At 46.2% G+C, this 19,377-nt stretch overlaps 1 protein-coding gene across 1 annotated transcript in view; it reads right to left on the reverse strand.

The window, feature by feature from the left end:
* Window positions 1–18,940, reverse strand: part of RASGEF1C (RasGEF domain family member 1C) — a 68,707-nt gene extending 49,767 nt beyond the window's left edge. The window contains exon 1 of the mRNA XM_057409477.1: window positions 18,680–18,940. The gene's annotated coding sequence lies outside the window, so the exon portion shown is untranslated. The remainder of the gene's footprint in view (window positions 1–18,679) is intronic.
* Window positions 18,941–19,377: the final 437 nt, after the last annotated feature.

Below are 19,377 nucleotides of genomic sequence, written 5' to 3' on the forward strand. Positions count from 1 at the left end.
CACTCGATTGATGTTTCTCAAAGCAGTCCACAGGAGTTAAGGCATGCATCTTCCATTAATCTTAATGGAAAATGTTTGTTTAAATCCCCAAGACTGCCTTGAAAAAGAAACATTTCAGCTTCACCATCTGGATTAGATGCCTAAATTTTCATTTTTAATATTCACATCTGCATGCAGGCCCCCATCACTTAAACATGTGCTTCAAAATGCAATAGCCAATAAGGCTACTCGTGCTCAAAATTAAGCAAACCTGTACACATCCCATCCAGCAGAGATGGGCTTGCTCACATGGGTCTGTGTTTTGCTGAACTGGTGCCTAAAACCTGCACAGAAGCTGCCATAAGGAAGTTACCATTTTGCCAACAAATACCATCGTGTTACCACGCTGCTTCTTATACATCAAGACAAAGGGCAACATCAGAGACATGCTCTGAGACAGACTGGTGTGTTGGAGGCATCAGTTACTTGTGCACATCGGTGTTCTCAGACGTATTCTGGGCTCCCAAGTCAGGGATCTGAAAAGTTAAAAAACTGGTCACAACTGAACATCTTCCATTCTTTAGTTTTGCTGAGCAGCAAGAGTCCTGGATGAGGTTTTCTGTGTCACATAAACAGCTATTGTGAGGATTAAAATAAAGCAAGAAAAACCACCAAAACAATACCTTAAAGTAACAGTAATGTGGAGGAGATCAAACCGCCTGCCTCAGCTACATTTCAAATACATAAAATACAGAGGGCTTTGGCAATTCAATACACCTCAGCTTTGGCTCACTTTGCAGGACAGCACAGGATGACCAGGGACAGAAACTACACTCAAGAACTTGAGTTGAGTGACCAAAGATGAGCAGGGGCTGTTAAGCCCGTTGGGATGAGGCATTTGGGGAAGGATCACCATGAATATTTGGACCTAAACTCTGACTTGGGAACTGAGGTCTCTGAAAGCATGGAAGTGTTTGGATCCCATCATCTGATTCTTGCTTACTCCGATCAGCGTAAGAGCCTGACAATAAATTAGTGACTTCACGCACACAGTATTTCAGCTTTTTAAAGCCAAAAAGCTATTTGTGGCTGCATTTTGAAACTCAGAACCCAGCAATAATCAAAGCTCAGCAGTTTCCATTTTCAGGCACATCCAAGGTAAGCAGTAAATAGGTAAGACAGCAGTTGGATGTTAAACATAATCTGGTGCAACCATGCACAGCGTGAAGGAGAGATGCTGCTCTCCCACCACTGCCTGTTGCTCCCCTTGCAATAGAGACAGCAACTGCCAGAGCAGCAGGGTTCAGTCTGTTCAATCTGCTGATCTAGTGGAAAATTAACACACCAAGAGGCAAAAACCCCTCCACGGACTGCTCTGCCTCTTATCAAAACTGAGCATTGCCCACAGGATGAACCCAGGGAGTCTTCTCCCTTCAGCCACACAACCCAAAAACCCAGAGCAAAGGGGAGAGAAGAGATGCACAACTCCAAAAGAGGAAAGCGACTGCCCCTTTTGGCATCAGTTCATGGGTAGGGTTAAAACCTTCAAGCCCTTCTTGGTGAGCAAGTGGCATCCAGCACATGTAGGGGAGGAGACCAAGCTATGTGTTTGGGGCTAGCCAGCAGACAGGGGCGGGTTTCAGTGTAATACACAAGCAGAGCACGCAGAGATGCACTCATGAAAATCTCAGCATGCGGCTGGCAATCTGCGTGATGCCTTCCCACAGCTGTGTTGAGGCACACTCGAACGCAGGGTGCACAGTTGGCCTCCCCTCCCTACAGCTGTAAGTCTGGACGGAGTCCTGCCAAGCACAGAGGACAGCCATTTTCCGTACCAAATCCCTCCCTGTCCCTGAAACCCTCCATGTATTTCTGCCGTTTATCTTCCTCGGGTGGCTGTCCCAGTGTGAGCTGGGTCCACATAGTCCTAGAAAGACACTCAGCTAAATCCAACTGGCACAGTCTTTTACTCAACGCACTGGTGCTGCCAGCAGACAGAAAGCAAGCTGCAGTATTTTCTGCAGCCATTTATGCATATTCTCCCTGGTAAGGTTATTACCCTGTCTCTTCTGCAGGCAAACACCTTTGGGACCCACATTTCCCCACACATCCCTAACCTCTGCATTAAAGAAAGACAAGGAATTGTGTGAGCAGGTACTCAGAGCCACAGCATACCCTGCAACAAGAACGGGGGTTCCTTGAACTCATTTCTGTGTGAATAACAGCATCATTTTCAGAGAAAGAAGCTCATTTTGATCCTACTGAGTAATTGCACTGATTGGAGCCACCAGTAGATTGCTCTGTGGCTCACTGATTACGCTCAATGTGAATAATTGCATTAACTAAGACTGGCTCAGGCACCACTGAAGACAAGTCAGAGCTGCCAGGAATGGCAGAAGCACTGCACCCACCTATAGAAGGGCCACTGGACCACCCCAAATGCAGGAGGGCAGTAGAAGATGCTTGTGTGGCTGCAGAGGACTGACCTCCAGAAGGTCTGCAGCTCATCAGTTCCTCCCTGCGGCTACATCTTGCTCCTGAGTGGATAGGCCACTTTATACCGTTGTCCCAGACATGAATTTAGTATGCATGACGGTGTTCCTGAGGGCAGCTCCTACACGAAGCTATGCTAAACATGCTGACAAAGGCAAGGGAAGTGACCTGGAAACGACAAAGTGAAGCAAGGCAAGGAGGAAAGATGAGGTTTGCACGGTTCCATCAATAAAGGCAATCGGCTTGCCTGCTGCGGCTGGTGCAGTGCAGGCATTGCTGGGTGTCTCTGGTTTGGGCAAAAGCTCTGCAGACCAGCAGCCAGAAGATTAATCTTGTGCTGCTCAGAAGTGGAGGGAGCTACACACTGAAGGGGAAAAAAGCTGCTTTAGTTTTTCATCACGTAGAATATTACGTCAAACGGCGGAGACGCGCGGTCCTGAGCACAGCGACAGCTTCCTGGCAGCAGGCACGGAGCTGCCACACAATTCTCAGCAGCATAAACTGTAATTCTCAAAGCTGAAGTTCCTTTTCTCATATGAAGCAGCAGCAGAAAAAAATCACTTTTAATATTCAGGGGAAAAAGATCAATTGTAAAAACCTAAAGAGCTACTTTTTGTGACCGCTGATGTTTTAAACGCCATGAGAGAGAAGAAACTTCCCTTAAATAGGTGCCAGTTAATTAATGAGATTTGGTAAATGAGTGCATTTCCTGCGCCACAAACTACAGGCTTCCACTTCCAAAGTACATTATGTTAAATTGGACAAAGGCCCGTTACTCTGGAATAAAAGATTGCCCACTGGAGGGTTTGCAGTAAAATAATTATTCCAAGAATATCTTCATCCAGGAATACAAGCAGTGTATTTGCAAGTGAAGAACAAGCAACCCTTAAATATAATAAGATCTCCTAAGGGAATTAGTACAGTCAAAGATTTAGCACTTAGTAGCCAAAGGGAATGTGGTATCTGGGCCTACTGGTTTATACAAGAGCTCAGGAGACAGAGGGATGAGCTGCCTCTTGTGCATACTCTGTAGTACTCAGTCACACACTGGCTCTGTGCCCTGCACTATACCATGCAGACTTCATGTCTCAGCCTGTCTCGGTACCCAAGGACCACAGGGTACTTTAATTTAAACGGTGAACTACAGTGTGAGCTGGGTTGTCTGGAGTTAGCCGAGCATTTGGGCACCACGCTGCATTGTGGGGTATGGACAGGACAGGGTAAACAGCCCTTAGCACTCTGCAGAAATCCATGGTGGAATTAGGCATTATCATTAAGTGGGTGAGTGCATGGCTTGGGCACAAGATAGTGGTGAAGACGACAAATAGGATGTATGCTCCACTTCACACTGGAGGGCAGAGACATAGGAGCTTTCCAGACAGCCTAAACTCAATGAGAGATGCCAGGAGTGTCACTAACAGAGAATAATTCTGTCACTAAGACAGAAGAGAGACCAGTCACAGGACCAGTCTGGTTTATAAGGACTCTCCCTGGCTCAACCTGTACCACTCTCAAAGCCACCTCCTCCAAATTCCTCCCTTGCCTACAAAAAGCTTTATGCCAGCAGAGCTGTCAGTCCAGATGAAGGGATGCTCAAATATTCACTGGGGGCTCTAAGGCAGGAAAGTCATTTGGGATAGGCACCATCCCAATCACACACTCCAGGTGTCCATTCCCCAGGCCACCAAATGATAATCCTTAGCAGACTGTGTGCTACTGACATAGAAAGACTATTCAGTTCTCTGAATAGTTCTCTGCAATAATGAGCATCAACCTTACCTCCTCAGGAACACCTCTCAGCTCTCTCCCTGCAAACAGCCCAAGTCAACTCACCAGGATGCCCGACTCCTGACTTTCGTTACGGTAAATTAGTCACAGCAGAAGTGTCACTTTAGCATATAAAATTCCCTGCCATTATATTTTCATATCATGCTTTTCCTTCTCTTACACCTGTGGAGTTTTAGCCCACACTAGTTTCATCACCTTCAGACTGTGCTGTTCCTACAGAGGACACTCCTCAGCTTACTGGAACACAGAACAAAACTCACTTGAACCCTCTCTAGACCTTCAGAAAGAAGCACTAACATTAACTTCTTACAGCACTTTCAGTGATATTTCCCATTCCCCAAAATAAATTTCTTTTTCCTACCAGAAGACCCAACTATGCACAGACTTCACCTTCACTGTAGTCGATATATTGATACAGAAGTGAATGCCTTGTAGTACATCTTTGTTACTGCTTTAATATCCTGCCTTTTCCCTATGGCTGTCTGAACTAAATCCATTCTAAACCTTAACTGTATTTCTGTCCAGTGATTTCCAATTCAAAGTCTTTGTATTGCCAATTGCACATAGGCATGCACAACCCTACACGTGCATCTTGTCTTAATACTTTAAGCAACACTTGAATCCTTTTTACATTCTCTTCAAGGCCTTTTACTCTTTTCTCCAAAATGCTATTCAGGTGACCAACTAACCCCACTGAAATATCACTGTTGCTTAATGCTCTTACAGAAGACCATATAACAGAACTATGCATTCACCTTCCATATGCAGATACAAAGTCCTGGCTTGCCTATCAGCATGGTTTTGCTCACTTACGTAGGGATGAAAACACTTTGTTATTCACAACTCCTCTTACACATGCCTGTTTTGGTAGTTCCAAGCAGGAGTGCTGAGCTATGCCATAAGAATCATCACTTTTTCTTCTGCAATCTATTTACATGGCCAGTGCTATCAGTTACCATAGATTTTGCATGCTAACAGGGTGACAAGAACAGCAGCAGGACAGCAGATAGCTCTCCTATAGGAGATCATACCCCTCATCTCCTATGACCTGTCACCCCTGCAATGGTAGCAGGGAGGAGCTTTCCAGGCCTGGTTTTATGCTCTCAGCCACCCCGAGGTGTGGACATGGGCATCAGATTAAGCTGTCACAGGCAGGATATGGCTGAAGTCTACAAAGGGCTTATCCTTCCCACAGCTTGTGCCAAAATAGCTGGGGAAACAACATGGAGACTCAAGCACTGGGATGCTCCCCAGAAACTCAATTTACAGTCAGCCTTCAGAAGGTATTGGTATACCTATGAAGTCTGGAGGACCATACTGGTTCTCAGCTGTAGGTGATAAAAGGAAGACAAGAGAAGCAGCAGTCCCTTCCACAAGCCCTGGCTGCCTGGGTATCTGCTGGTAGCAAGCGTTTGACTTCTCAGTCTGGGTGGTTTTTAAATTGGAGTCACCTTCAGCATCCTGTTTGGAAAAACCATTTCTTAATGTGCTTTTGTCCATTGGGATAAACGCATCATTTCTGTACTCTGGTTAAAAATTGAGACTTTTTCCTGTTTAAAGGAACTGGAATTTGTATGTTGCATAAAACTACATAAAAATACACTTTTCCTATTGTGAGCGTGAATAAAGAGAAAGAAATCTTCCTACACAAGCACGCCAGAACAGATGCTCAAGCGGTATAATAAGCATTTTAAAATAGTTTGGGAAAGAAAAGAAAGACAAAATTTGAAGTTAATATTCCTCATGGAATGAGATTAAAGATATTATTTTACAACCTACTTGAAGCATCATATCAATTTTCATCTGCACTAACAAAAATAAATTAGAATCTGATCTTCCATACATTAAAATTACCATTTCATGCAGCAGTCAATGTTTCCGAGATGTATGTGCCCTTTGGAACTCCTGCCACAAATAGAGCTGGATTTAGGGACTCCTGCATGAGCAAATTTATGACATCAATTCTTTCCAAAGGAGGATATTGTCATGTACAAAATGCAATGTGGACAGCTGGGGAAAAGCATCCAGCACTGAATAAAGACTCTCAGCTTTCAAGAGGAAAATAATTAGAACCAAACAACTAAGGAAATAGTCATGTTGCATGACACCAACTGTTGGGTGACCAGCAGAGCCCTGTTTGGAGCACGCTCATCACCCAGACAGTTAATAATTCACAAGCAGTGCCCCCATCTGCAGCTCAGCCTCTCACAAGGATGCTCATTTGCAGAGCAGGATACAACTTGCTGTTAGGCAGGAGAAGTTCAATAGTAATCAACCAAAAGAGCCCCCACTTTGTGCTGCTGCCTGCAGAACAAATCACCTGCCTGTGGGTTCTGACAGTCCCGTCACCTGCTGTTTCACGAGAGCTGTACCTAGAGACACACAGTGCACTGCAGCAGCACTGCCAGCCCTCAGCCATGGGGAGGGAGTTCAGAGTCCGAGTCCAAAGCTGGGAAACTGCAACCATTATCTGAGCGATTCAGATAGAAACCGCTGGAAAGACAGAAGGTTCAATCTCAAATTTGCATCCAGCAACTTATCCTCATAGGTTTTCTTCGTATCAATTCACTGTTAAAAAAGAGCCACATGAAAAAGGATAATTGAAGCAAACAGTTGCACATTGGGAGATTTACTCCAAATCCTCCCAGGGAGCCTGCAGCAGGCTTGCAAGTGCATGGCTTTTCTTTTGCAACCCAGGACAGCAATACATCTAACTGTGCTAAAGTGAAATTGTCAGGTGCACTGATTTAAGGAGATAATACAGTGAAGGCTCAGGGACTAGATACAATCATAAATAGATGCAGGCAGAAGCTGCTTCTTTGCTCTTTACTATCAGTTGTTGTATTGGATGGGAAAGGCATAACACAACTGCCTTGAAGGAAAGAGTGGCTGGGGTAGCCTTCTCCTCACCTGCTCATGGCATACACTCATGACCCAAGTCCAAACCCAGCTCGTCCCTATCGCCTTTGCTTTTCTGGCTTAGAAAAACCCAGCTCTGGTCACCAGTGCAAACAGCGACATTCAGGTGTGTGAGGCACCACATGTATAAGGGTTCAATCTCCTCCAGCCAACAGTGGCAGGTGAAAGACTCAGTTGCTGAAGAGGTCAAAAACAACCTTTCTTATGTTCTTCTGTGTCTACATTTCTACTACTGAGCTCAGCAGTAAGTCGTGGCAACACACAAATGATGAGAAGCTCAGTAAAGCCATGGGTGGGAAATGCCTATGTACAGCAGAGACCAAATAACTACATAAGCTGTCAAAGAAACCCATTTTCCCATCTCCGGAAGCCATGCAGAGAAGGTCTTCATAGCCATCTGCTTGCTCCCTGTAAGCACTCGGATCCACAGGTCCCACTGCAAAAACAAATCCAGCAACTGGAAAGCCCCAAGGCCATCCTTCTAGTAGCACACAGGCTGAAGTCTGCTACCCCAGTGTTGGTGACGCTTGGTCACACACATTTCTCTCCCTCTGTTGCTTGCAAACATCCTCTTTAAGACATAGCTATGTCAAATAGTCCTGTCACCATTTTCCAAATAACTCATATGAATGTCTTGCATTTGTCAAGTGGTACCATAAAACATGGGGCTGCACACACCACAAACACTGACAGATTTCATTAATACAGTCCAGTAGCAGCATGTGGAGAATATTTCTGTTGGTGTTCATTATTTTTTATGAAAGGTAAACGACCCCTTTGGGGAAAGGGTAACTTGTGCTGACAGCATCTTTACTTTTAGGGGAAAAAAGAGCAGTGGGGGAAGGATCAGAGGCTTTGCAAATCTAAGTCATGGTACAAATTTCTCTGGTCCTGTGGCAGGAAAAACCATTCTGTTCCTCCCAAGATTTTACTGTCAATCATTTTATAAGCTGGTCTTGCTAAACTGGTTACCTGTGTAATCAATAGAAATAATAAGATACACACAAATAAAATCCAGATATTGACCGAGTCTCAAAACACAAGTTCCCATGATTGAAAGTCACTTCCTTAATATACTTTCCTATTTTAAGGTCAAATACTTCTAAATGAGGTAGTGAGTGATTCTGCTCCTCACTGCAGGGCTAACGCTAAGCAAAGTTAGCTAGCTGCACTCACATTGGTCTGCTACAGCATTCTCAAACCCAGGAAGCAGTAAGATTTCAGAGGTTTAAGTCTCATTAAGTCTTCTTAATTGTTGTTTTACTAATTGGGGTGGAGTAGTTTTGCCATTACTTTAGCTGTTGATGAACAATTAAGTAGACTGTGGCATTAATTCCTCCTTGACCTCCTGAGGAAAGCCACACACATGAGTGCAAGCTCCCCAGGAGACAAGCAAACTGCACCTCAATGGGAACAAACACCATGTTCCTTACTCTGCTCCTTATTCAGAGGGTGAACCATTTGCACACTCATGCCCACTGGCTTCCCATACCTTTGCAATAGAGGACTGAGACTTGTCTTCAAGCTGCAGAGGTCTGCACTGAAGAGAGTTTCTGCTGTCACCATGATGGAAGATGGGGAGAGCAGATCTCTTTTTCCCTTTGCAAATGAACAGCATCTGCTCCCCAGATCATGAAGCACCCTGAGCACTGATGGGACAGATCAGAACCCTCCATCCCTGCCCACCACTGGGAGCCTTCCCAAGCAAGGACAAAGGCGCAGCATAGCTGAAAGGAAGAGCAATGCACAACTCAAGGGGCTGGTCTGGCTTTCGGAGTGTCGGCACTTAACTTGTGCTCTGCTACATCACACAGCAGCCTCTGGGCAAGTCCCACAATCTCGCTGTCCCTCTGTTTCCGTCTATCAAAAGTGGATAAAGGCCTGTCTCTTAACATGAAGGACTCCTTGATAAATTATCACCAGGCACCCCACCCAGCAAGTGGGAAAATAAAGGGCATGGATTTACCTAAAAATCCTCCAGTTACAAAACTGCTACCAGAAAACTCTACAAATCGAGACCTTGGAACCTCATTAATTAAATCAATGGGAATTCTATCATTAATTTATAAGAAAGCTCAAACCTAACAGGAAATTGTTTATATTGACCAGCATACAAACCCCTTCCATGGAGCCGCTCAGCAGTACCTCCCTATCGAACAGCCCTTGCAGCCCAGCTGCATTTTGCATCTCTGCTGCTCCGTTTGTCATCTCAATGCACCATTTGTTCCTCAGAACACAGATCATCTTACACAAAGCAGTTGTCACGTTTCTTCCTAGGCCCTACCATCTCAAGCCCTTTACACATTCCTCTCCACATGTGCTCATAAAAATCACTTGCCATTAAGAGTTTTTAAATGGGGCTGGTCAAAACACCAAGATTGAAGGTGTGCAAGACAGAACCTCAGATTCCTTGTGCTACTTGCTGAAACACTCATACACACAAGCCTTATACAATAGGCTTTTCTTTCCCCAACATATCACCGAGATATTTGGACGTGGCTTGGAAAGGAGAAGAATCCTGCTGGGAGGGGAGCAGAGAGAGACACAACAATCTTAAAAGGAAACTTCATGCATATAAAAGCCTACAAGAAGTAAACCCTGGCTATCCACAACAGAAACTATCAGGAAGTGATCTAAAGCAGTTTGGAAATACTGTTACAGTGTTCGGTTGAACACCTCCTTTACAATACACACATTTGGCAGGCTATTTATAGTCCAAGGGGAAAAGCTCCCGATTCCCCCTATCCAAGCACAGCAGGCCACAGTCTGTTTGCAGCAAAGGCCATAAATTTTAAGCAACTCCAATAGACACTAACAAGTCACTGGATTTATCTCAATTTAACTGATTTCAGTAAACTTAAAACAGCCATACTCAAGACAAGGACTCTCAATCTCAAAGGCACTCAAGCCCCTACTAGACTTGCTACTGTGTAGATAGCAATTGCTGATTTATTGGCTCCAAAAGACTGTGGATCACGTATTAGTATTTGCTAATATCTCTGCTTAAATTGGCCTCTAATGGTCCAACCTTACTTGCATTAATGAGAACGGAACAACACCTATTTTCATTAATGGAGTTAAATGAAGTTGTAGCAGTTAGCATCTGACCAGGATAAAGGAAAACATTTGGACCAATTCATCTTACTGGCTGCTTTTTATCCGATATGAACATTTCAAATCTAGGGCTGCAGAGAAATCTTACTGCTGTTTCAAAACAGAAACAAACCAAGGTGTTGAGAAGTGGAAATCCACCTCTCATTCACTTGGGTCCAATTCAGAAGTAACCCTGACGGAGCCAGGGCAGCTTCAGGAACATAAATACAAAGTGACAGGGAAATCCAGCCTACTATTAACATCCCATATTTCATGGTTCTTTCTATTTCACAGTAATACACCATGTTAAGCTGCTTATTAGATGGGCACATTCTCCTAACCGCATCGAGACTTGTATTTTATGTTGTGCTCACCACCAGTCCTCACTGCCCTTTAATCATAATTCTGCTGTCGTTTGCGGTTCCACTGTGGAAGATACTTGCTTTAATACACAAGCTGGATTGCTGTTAGAAGAGAGGCATACGAGTAATGCCTCGAAAGGGACTTGTGCATAACCATCCCTGTTTATACAAACCTCTTGCGCATTTCCTAACAATCTATACTCCAAAATACTTCTGTTGGCTTACATGATGCCGTGGCCCATGCTTCCAAGCCCCACAGCACACCAATTCATATCTAACGACCTTCCTGAAATGACCTAATGACAGCTAATAACTGTGCCATAAAGAACAAAAAGGTTGTTGCACAAAAGGTCTTCGTGGAATGAAAAAAAGACCAGATTTTTATTAGCAGAATCACTAACGGACACATGGTTTTCATCCGATGGATTTATTTTTGGGAAATGCCTCGTATCAAATAATGAAGTTATCCTAGAAAACAAAAACAAACCCAAACCTGCGATTTCAAAAGGCACACTGCAGCCTGGCAGCTTATGAATGAAATGCTGCGTAGGTGTTTATGTACATTTATACTTTACTACACCACATTAAGATACAAGACAACTGCAGACAACAAGCTGATGCTCTCCCAGCTGTGTACACTATGGAATAATACCTTCTAGCAGGGCTTAGCCAGCCTCGCTTGGGAGACCAAAGGATCCAAATCATCTCCAGCAAGCTGAGTAAGAAACAGCAGCGACTCTGCCTTTATAAAGTTTGTGTTGCTGGTGTTTTAGAGCCATACACACAGAACATCTGAAACGCTGTTTAACACATGCACATGCCAGGAACAAAAGCGCAAATCCTGTCCCTGATGCATAGAACAAGTATTCAAGGCTTGTGCTGGCAGTTCCCCATGGATCCCGAGAGGAACAGAAATCTCTCCTCTAGGTCTTGGCACAGCAGCAGCCATGAGAGGATGCTGACCTTGTTCTCCAGCAGTGCTCGGAGATGGGGAGCACTCATTGCACCTCTCCCTCCATCTCCTCATGTTGGAGGACAGAAAATGCCAAGGACACTGCTCCTCAGCATGGCTTATTGCCTGGTTCTTACATCTTGCCAGTGGTTCATCTACACCGACATTCACCCCCAGGTCCTGAAAGAGAAAGGTCCCATCTCACCTTCCTCTATGCCTTACCCTGCTTTCATCCTGCACCCCAAACTTGTATAAAATCACTGCTAATCTCACAGAGGCAGACATCCACATCTGACAGCTCATGTAGGACCAAAGAGCCAAGTACTCAACGTGGCAGTAAGAAAACAGCTAAATAGCTAACAGCCTGCAGTCTTAATCTGCAAATGCCCAGGCTCTTTAGGGAGGTTCTGCAGAGTTTCAGTTCCATGACCGAGATGACAGATTTGAATGAAGTGATGGAAAAGACTGGAAGATCTCAACAGCCACCTTTGCTCTCTGCAGACCCATTGGAACATAGCATCCTGCCTGTGTTCCAGCTTCAGAACAGCTAAAATCCCACTGAGCCCTGATGCTTTCAGAGGGTACCTTCTCCAGCCCAGAGGGCACAGCAAGGGACTGTGTGAAGATGTTCCTGAGGTCTCTTCTCTTGCCTGACTTCTATATCCCTGTATGATCCTCATTCTGATACCCTCTCCTGAGCTCTAGCACCACAGAAAGCATCAGGCCTTTTGCCAGCACCAATGTGGAATGTTGCAGCTTCTTACACTTGTGGCTTCCTCTTCTAACCTGCTTTAACTTGTAGAAGATACATGGAATATGAGCCCAAACCCAGGTGACCGGGCTGTACACGCTACGTGATGCTTATACACATGCATTGGAACTGACTTTATGTACACATTCAAAATTGCTGTGATCAGGAAATGAGCCATGAAATGTGTAAGCGACGGCACATTAATAATCTGCTTTATAGCTTACATTAGAATCTTTGGAATTTCACAGCCAGACTTTTAAATAGGTCAAAAATGTGGTAATCACACTTAATGATCGCGCTGCGATATGCACTGCATCAGAGCCAGGAGTGAGGAAACCTGAGCAGAATGGATATGGACTCCTGGCACATTCAAAAAGCATTTAATGAACCTCAAGCACAAAACACAGAGCCCAGGCCAGAAGGGTTTTTTTTTTTTGCTTTTGGTCCAGAAATGAGTTGCGTGATTCCATAGGATCACAGAGCTCCAGCGCGGTGCCTCCATACCTTCCTTTTAGCTAGCCCTGCGGATTAGAAAAGGATTTGGTCACTTACAAGTAGTGAGCACTTAGTGGTGAAAAGAAAGCCTTCCCCAGCTGAGGAGCGTGGTTTATTACTGTACTCACCCATGCACGTTTCACCCCAAGTAGGCAGAGTTAAAACACTTTCCTGGGTAGCAGCATCCTGATTGCTTTTAAAGAGCAAGAATCGACAGACCCATCACTGTGCCCCATTTGGGGCAGACATAACCATCCAGGCTCCAAACCAGCCGAGCCCGTCACAGTTTTTCTAGGTTTAGATACATGCTTATATTCTCTTTGCACCAACCTGACTTTAGGTGCAATAACCCTGATGGGAAAAGCGTGGAAAGAATGAGGATTTAGGAAAAACAGCTGCTGCTAATTAATCCTGCCCTGCCACTCTGCTGAGGCATAACCAGAAAGGTAAACCAAGGAAAGAATAAACCAGTTCTACTCTATGAAAACAAAGTCAATGTTTGTCTACTGTGAAAGCACAAAGTCAGCAGGGGAGACTGCTTGGAAGCTTATAAGAAAGCAGAGAGAAATGTTTTTTTCCCAGTTTCTTTTTTCCTCCAGTCAAACTTGGCTGCTTCTAAAAAACAAAGCAAGGCAAAAGATGAAAGGGCTTCTTTTCTGAAGCCAAAGATGAAGAATACAAAGAATATTAATGACTAACAGGTCTGTCTGTGAACGCCATGAGCTTAGCTGCAGTAGGGACAAAAAGGAAGAGCAGCACTGCTATTAACTAATGAAGTTTCTGATCTGACGAGTGGTGATGAAGGCTGATTTGGGTCATTTATGGAAAGGAGCGATAGTTCAGCAGAACACTGCGGAGGGGAAGAATTAAAAAGGAAGGATGCTGTTACATATATGCAAAAGCTCAGGGTGGTTGTGGTTCATTCACAAAGCATGTAAAGGCAATAAAATCCCAATTAGGGCTTGCCTGTCCCTTACACATCTGTATGCACAGGTACACCAGGCAGCTCTCCTGTGGGAAACCTGAGAATTGCTGCAGATTTGTCACTTGCCTTATATTACAAAACACTGGATTCTGAGGAACCCCATTTCCTGAAGGAAAACTTCAAAACACACATAAGCTTGCCTTTGTCAGGGTTATTGGATCCTGGCCACTGCAGCTTCCCAAGAGCTCAGCATCCCGCAATGGTCCAGGAGGGTCTTTCTGACAAAGGGATGCGGGCATCTCTCACCTCCATGCTACCCCACAGGGGCACAGCCACACAAGCTCAGCACAAACCATGTTCGTCCATGTCTGATATTTGCCTGCTCTCTTTTGAGAAGTTCTTCTAATTTAAGGAGATGAAGCACAGTAAAACCAGGAAGAAAAAGAAACACAACAACTCGGAGCCAAAAGTGACACGAGACAAACTTCACATTTGGAAACTGATTCATTTGCCAGCTCATAGGCATACACACCTAGCATGTCTATATTTATATGCATGGACTCAGGCTCCCTGCTCTGTAGAGAGTATTTTTAAACCAGCAAGAAATCAAGAATCACTGCATTTACAGGAGAGAAGATGGCAGAATCCCCCTTTCTCTAAGCTCCAACCACTCAGGTTACAGGAGTCTTGACACAGCAGCTCTCCTCATAGCATCCAACAAGATTGAGAGCCAGGCAGGTATTATCTCTGAGATTCCTTCTCTTAACAGGCCACTGCTCACTCCTGCAGACAGACTGTATTTTGGATTGGAGTCTGATCCAGCAGATGATACAAGAAGCCTTTGTGTAGGGATGGGAATCTGGGGAGCATGCTGATGGCGTGAAAGATGGCAACGTTTAACCAAGTGCTGCCAGAGAGCTGTGCTGCTGCCCCTGCCTTATGGGGCTGAGAATTAAAAGCTGCAAGTTCAATGCCCAGCTTTGTCCACAACCCACAGTGGTCTCAGCAGATCACCAAACTCCCTCAACGTCTCCTTCTGGAAAACGGGATAAGGACACGTCTCAGCAGCATCACAAAGGTTCGTTAATGCTTGTAAGCACTTTGCAGATAAGGAACATCAAGACAGCAGTTAGCTGAGGGATTTGGGGCACAGACAGGCATAAATCCAAAGTACTCCTATCATATACTCTTTTTAGACAAGCACAGCAGCAGATCAGCTCCCTGCATTTAGTAGTCTGTGGGCTCCATCCTCTCAACATACTGAGCACTCTGCCTTTGATCCAAAAAATGAGTCCAGGGAGAATATTCACATGTTCAATGTTAATCATATGCTTAAATCCTCTGAATCTATAAAGAGGGTAAAAGAGAAAAGCGTTCCCCAGCTCCAAAACAAACACCAGTTCCTAGAATTTATATTTAGGACATGAGCAAACATTTGAGCAGCGAAGGAAAGGCCTTCACTACACACCTGCGAAGCTTTTGCATCCCTGAGGAAGCCTGCAGGTGGGAAACGTGTCCAGAGTGAGTTTGCTTAAACAAGACATTTCTGACAAAACCAATGCAATGCTGTTAGAAGAAAGAACCCCAGAGCTGGTGAACAACGAGTCCACAGGCAGAGCAGTCCTTGAGCAAGTACATGAGAAAAAGGAGTAAATGCAGTTTGCTAAGGAACTCACTGCACAGATTTAAACTTATGATTATTAATTCATTCACTGCCATTAATTCCTTCATTTAAGCGTCTACTGTGAGAGAAAAGGTGTTCCTCAGAGGACAGGCACTGCCATCCAGTCCTCACAAGCAGCACGTGCCATCAGCATCACATGGAAAGCATCTTCTCCTAACTGTATCGGAGAGCCACACCACTGAGCAAAAGTCATTGAGTCCCCCTTAAACCCTTGTCCATTTTAAGCACACACGGCTCTCATCTTAGCTGTCCAAAACATTTAACTCCATCTACATCCAGCTAAACTCCTGGCCTAGCTGATGGCTTAAGGCTACAAGACCTAAGCTATCTGGCCCAGTGTCCAGAAGTCCCTGCTCTTGCCTCAGCCCCACCTTGACTCATTTCCTGCAAGTACATCAAATTGCTGGAGCAAGAACACTTCCCTTGCTCAGGTGAGCTCAGAAGGGCAAGAGCAGGGACCTGCATGAGGCTGCACTGAGCTCCATGGGGTCCCACCACACTGCAGAGCAGAGCACTTCAAGCTACATCCATGACTGCAGCGTGGATGTATCCCTGACCAGATCAGCATCTGCAGCGCAAATAACCAGCTTCCAGAGATGAGTTCCAAACCCTTGTTAAACAAGCACGTATAGCAAGAAAAGCCTCAGGCAACTGAAGGACGACTATCCAGAGCTTCATTGCTTTAGCAGATCCATAAACATTACCCAGCTTACTCACAGCAACATCATGCTTCACCAGCAACATGAAAAGGACGGATCACTCTCACACCAGTGTGAATCGCCCAAGATGCTAAATAAGGCTGCTAACTATTGCTGAAGATTATTATTAAAGAACCCTTTAAGACTGTTGTCTCCAAATATAATTAAATAACACTTCAAACCCTTTCAGCTGAGCATCATTAGGTGGAGGTGACTTGAAGCTATAACAAATGTTTTCTCCTGAAGTAATGGCTTTCTAAGAATGGAGCTGTATTTTAATGGAATGCACCACTTTTAAGTGAATAAACCAGAAGGAGCTGTATCAGCTGCACCTCGCAAAGGGTTAACAAAGCAATTATTTTCCTTGGTTGGCTGAATTACAGCTATACAAAATGCCAAGGAGGCAGAATTGTATTCCTACCTTCACCCGCAGTAAACCAAGAACCACAAGGGATGGAATTACATTACAGGGTGAAGCTGCAAGTGGTCCAAGGGAAGGTTTGTTTCTCCACCTCCTTTGCACACTCTCTGCAGTCCCAAGGTTTGTAGCTACTACAGAACAACACAAAGCTCACCACTATTGCAACTCATTAGCAAGAGCTGGCAGACCCCCCTGCTTGGGAAACCCTCTGGAGAGGACTGAATGCCCCAGCAGACACCACTGTGACTTTCTCATCATTTTCCTGGAGGAAGCCACACTGTCCCTCACCGTGGGGTAAGCTACAAGGCATAAACCCAAGTCTGTGCAGTCTTGGAGCATCTCTGACAAGTTAAGACCTTTTAGGCATCTCTGGTGCCTTTGCTGTGTTCAGTGCCTCCACAAACACGACAGAGGACAGCTCTAACAGCCTTCAGTGCCAGGTACCTTTCTCTGGCTACAGCTTTGACTCCTCCTTTTCTCTACCATTTCTTTGCTGTAATCTATAAAGACCCAGAGGGTAACAAATAAATGTTACTCCCCATCCTCATCCCTTTAGTCACTCACCCTTCCCCACCCTGCATAGGCAGTTCACTCCTCCTCCTACCCTAACAAAATGAAGGCTATTTAGAGTGTCCTGGAAAGCAGAGCACAGGAAGGTGCATCTTCCAGTGCCAAGGAAGGCAGAGACACCTCTAGGCAGGACGTACCCTTGGCTCCGCCACAGAGCACAGGCAATCCACAGCAGGTGCTGAAACTGGGTGAGGACTGCTTGAATACACCTATTGTGCTATATTGGTTTGACAGCAATTATTACATTCCAGTCTAATTTCCTTCTGATCTACAGCTCTAGCTCCTGAATGACTCCCATTAAGTCAATTACTAATGTGGTGGCACTCTGGATGTTTGCCTTAAATACGAAGCCCAGGAAGCTACTAAACCAATGACTTATTTTTTTCTATGAAACACATGCCCAGGAAATTTCTTCTGCGAACAGAAGCGTCAGGATTTTAGGTTTCAACAACAACACAAGATGTGCCGCCACCACCACCACCATACTTGGAAAACCCAGCAGCAGGGAGCTGTACTAAAGGACCATCAAGTCTACAGAATACAATCCAAGCGCAAATGGTTCCTCATCTGCACTTCACTTTCCCCCTCATCTCCCAGTTTCATGCTGTGCAGGAGCATTGCTGAGGACCAGTACCCAGCGTGGGTCCTCACAGAAGCCACCAGAACACCCCAAGCTATACAGTGTCACCCAGGAACACCCTGGGTAGCAAAGCCAATACTGATGGACAGGGTCTGCGCAGCTGCTCCCATGTCCTCTTAATCAGGCACCACGGTCACACTGATACTGTAAGCACATCTTTGACATAACATAGCATGACGATTTCTTCAGAGACACAGAAATGCAGAGCATACAAATAAACCTGAACGCTGAAACCATTTCATTGTTCATAAGAATATGCACATTGCACCTGTTACAACCAAGGGCACTGCCTGTGCCTCGGAGCTGGTTATTTCAGCTTCTAACAAGCCTGTCTGTCTGGGAGAGCTGTTAAATTCCAGGAGTAAATAAAGCGCAACAACATCATTTTACAGCAAGAAATCATTAAGGAATACACAGAGAAAGGTCTTTACAGCCAAGGTAAGGAAAACAGCCCTCAAAGTGGCGTTTTCCTCCAGCTCCATACAGCCGCTGAGTCAGTCGGAATCAAATTTAGCCGAAACAAAATAACTCCAGGACTGATACCGGGGAAGTCCTCCCCCGGAACAAACGTTTGGGAGCCCAGCCGCAGCCCCCCAGCCCAGCCCTCCCAGCGCAGAGCAACGCAGGGCGCTCCCCGCGACCCTTCCAGCCCCATCCCGCAGGAGGGACCGGCGGGCAGAGGCGACGCTCCCACCGCCCCGCAGGAACCGGAGCCGCAGGGAGCAGGTGGCGGAGCCGCTTCCCGCAGCCCAGCCCCGGCGCGACACGCGTGGGGAAGCGGGGGGATTTTACATGGAAAGAGGGAAGCGGAGGAGCGCGGGGAGGGAGGCGGCATCCCGGGCTGCGGCAGCGCGGGGCGGGCAGGGTGCGGGGGGAAGGGACCGGGACCGCGACCGGGACCGGACTCACCGAGCTACGCGCGGCTGCTGCCCCCGCTGCCGTCCATGGGGGCGGCGGGGGGACGGGAGCCCGCTGCGGGCGAGAGCAGCCCCAGGATCCGCCGCATCTGCCCGCGCTGCCGCCGCCGCCGCGGAGGACGAGGAGGAGGAGGAGGAGGAGGAAGAGGAGACCGCACCGCACCGCCCCGGAGCCCCGGCGCAGCCCGGCCGCAGAGCGCCGCCTGCCCGCCGCGCCCGGGATGGGACCGGCAGGGGACCGGGAGGGGCAGGTGCAGGCTCCCGGGGCGGTGCAGCTGCCGGAGCGGTGAGAGGGGGGGCGAGGGGAGGCTGGAAGCGCCTGTGCGTAACGTGGCCGGGCGCGAATCCGCCCCGCGAGGGCTTTTAATGAAGTACAGATGTTCCCTAATACAATTATATCGTCCTCGGCCTCGTAATTGGCTTTGGCAGTCGGGCTGATTGAAATCCCCCCCCCCCATCCCGCTTGCTCCGTGGCTGCAGGGAGATGGGGCTACCTCGTGAAATAAGAGGGACCCCCAATGTACCCAGAACCCTGCTCCCGTGACCGCTGAGTTTAGAGGCCTGGGATTTCAATGGAAGCTTTTGGCTCACAGCAGGTGAAAATAAGGGGCAACATTTATTTACATCCCTAGAAAACAAAATGACTGGATCCCTTATCGGAAGAGAGGACAGAACATGCTAGTTGTTCAG

This window comes from Pezoporus wallicus, unplaced genomic scaffold (genome assembly GCF_028554395.1).
Source record: "Pezoporus wallicus isolate ANWC-B61680 ecotype Strahan unplaced genomic scaffold, APGP_CSIRO_Pwel_v1 contig_8166, whole genome shotgun sequence".
Classification (NCBI taxonomy): domain Eukaryota; kingdom Metazoa; phylum Chordata; class Aves; order Psittaciformes; family Psittacidae; genus Pezoporus; species Pezoporus wallicus.